The sequence below is a fragment of the Haliotis rufescens genome, unplaced genomic scaffold (assembly GCF_023055435.1).
Source record: "Haliotis rufescens isolate VD_foot unplaced genomic scaffold, xgHalRufe1.0.p SCAF_1, whole genome shotgun sequence".
Lineage (NCBI taxonomy): Eukaryota > Metazoa > Mollusca > Gastropoda > Lepetellida > Haliotidae > Haliotis > Haliotis rufescens.
This window is the reverse complement of record NW_025963779.1, coordinates 14,877,681-14,880,041: the sequence shown is the minus strand read 5'-3', so window position 1 is coordinate 14,880,041 and position 2,361 is coordinate 14,877,681.

Here is a 2,361-nt window from a genome sequence, read left to right as displayed (position 1 = left end):
GGTGCTGTGGACAAATTCTACCCCGAGTCCACACGGGGGAAGAGCTATTAGCGCTACCCAGCACTCACCACGAGGAGGTTGCTCTTCACGAGTGCCCAGACATTTTGAAAGTAGACACAAAGTGGTGCGTTACCGTACATGCAAATGGTGGTAAAGTTTGGGTTGAAAATAAAGTTTTGAAAATTTTGAATAATCGTAGGGCCATTGACCGAATAAACACAAATCTTAGAATAGAGAAAACGGTTTTCGAACTTATTTCGGGTAATGCCTGTAGGTCTTAAACACATTGTTGAACTTATACCACTGCTCTGTAAAATAGTCATAAGTGTATATTTGATTCCAGTTAGCTCTACTTTGTTGTAACACATGAAACATATGCTTGATAATATTTAATACCATGAACTGGTGAACCCCAAAGCGTCACTATTATTCAGAACCCTCGCCCTCACGACTGGCACACGTTTCTGTACATTTGTTGTCTATTTTTCACATTCTTATTTATAACATCCTAATCCTCTGTCCGTTAAACCATATAATGAGGACATCGTACTCCACATGGGAATCCGTTATGCTCCCCTTCTTGCGGATCTGTTTCTATGCATATGAATCGGAATTTCTGTTCGGATAGGGGAAGTCAAAACAAGGCAATTTGGCCAAGAAGCTTATGTTAAGCTTCAAGAATATCGATAATCTGATATCATTCAATAACAATCAAATATTCAAATTCCCTTCTACTGGTTTACCAACCAGAACTGGAAATAAAGGAGACCAAGTGAGACCGCCTCATCTGTTCCATAGTTATCTCAATGCATAAAGATTCAGAGTGTCAAAACACTCTCCACGAGGCTGTATGACAAGAGGGATGACTCTGCCCTTTCCAATGGTCAAATTTCCCTTCTTGTCGAGCAATATTCTAGCAGCTCCAACCTCTGGGGGTTACATTTCACAACTTTTGAGACACAATCGAGCATGCTCTTTCTACCAAGATTCATACGACTCAGTAGTTGTTTGATCAAGGTTACAACATTCATTGCCCCAGTAAAGCTTTCAAAATGTTTTATTGTGGACATGTGAAGGAAACTTCCAAATTTGACAAAACTGATGTTCGATGCAATTCCCTATTTTGACCTGTACCGTATGTTCCCGTGTTTTTCAGGTGAACAATTGACTTGCCTTTGCATGTGTGTGTGTGATGGGTGCCACCGGTGGGGCAGGGTTCGCTCACCTTTTTCGCGAACACCTGGTATCATTACTGTTTGATAGTGATTCATAATTATGAAACGCGTGCTCATGATATAGTCGGCATCGCACAACCGACTCTGCTTTATGCAGAGATTTCTACTGGATATGTTTTGTCGCTTTGGGTGGGAATTAACTATAAGATTGTATTATCCACAACACATCAGTGTTCTAGTGAGCGAGTTAACATTTAACGTCACATCAGCGGTATCTCAGACACATTTTCTAATTTACCAGTCATGGTCTGAATACACTGACACAAGCAAATCATAGTGGCTGTATTGTTTTGTGGCCAGCACATATTCGAGTCTGGACCAGTCGACCCAGTGATTGATATCATGAGCCATGATCCAGGCCGTTGGGTTATGATGACAAAAAATCAAAACCACGTCAGCTGACCACCGATCCATTTAGCCGCCTCGTTTTTGGCGACACACTCTAACTCCGAATTGATATTAACACGGGAGAGATTACCATAGAAGGTTTCTATGAACCTAGAAGGGACGTTGTCTCGCTGTCGCATGCATGTTTGCCCTTCGGTTAATTATGATACTGTTTGCTTGTATGTGTAAGGGCCACAACGTGACAATGTCCCTCTAGGATTCCATACGTTTATGTTGAAAACAAATTCATAAATGTCATTCGAATAGGTCTGTTCATTGCAATGAATACTATTCTTGCTACATGTTCATTTCCTGTACCAAATTTGAAAATCGTGTCATTCGTCACGTCGACAGGAATGTTGCATCTATTTTATATTGCATTTGATGTCAGAAGAGAATCAATTAATACATTTAGTCACTCTGCTAACCAGGCGGGGCCATATGCCATTGAAGCATACATGTACGTTATTTGTAATGTAAGTGTAACTTCCAACCAAATGTTCAAAACAGTAATTGCTCAACAATAACTCTAACACCTAAGTAAGGTAGTATCTCAAAATAAGATAAATATAGCAGGACAATGTATTTCCGAGGTGTCAGTGATACAGAAACGTTTTATGGCGAATCAGCTTCAAGCAGGTTTTAAAAAACCCAAAAAAAACCCAATTAAACACATTAAAGTCTTTCCTGTCTTCACTCTCGTCATGAATGTAGACGATAACAAATTGACAATATTCAG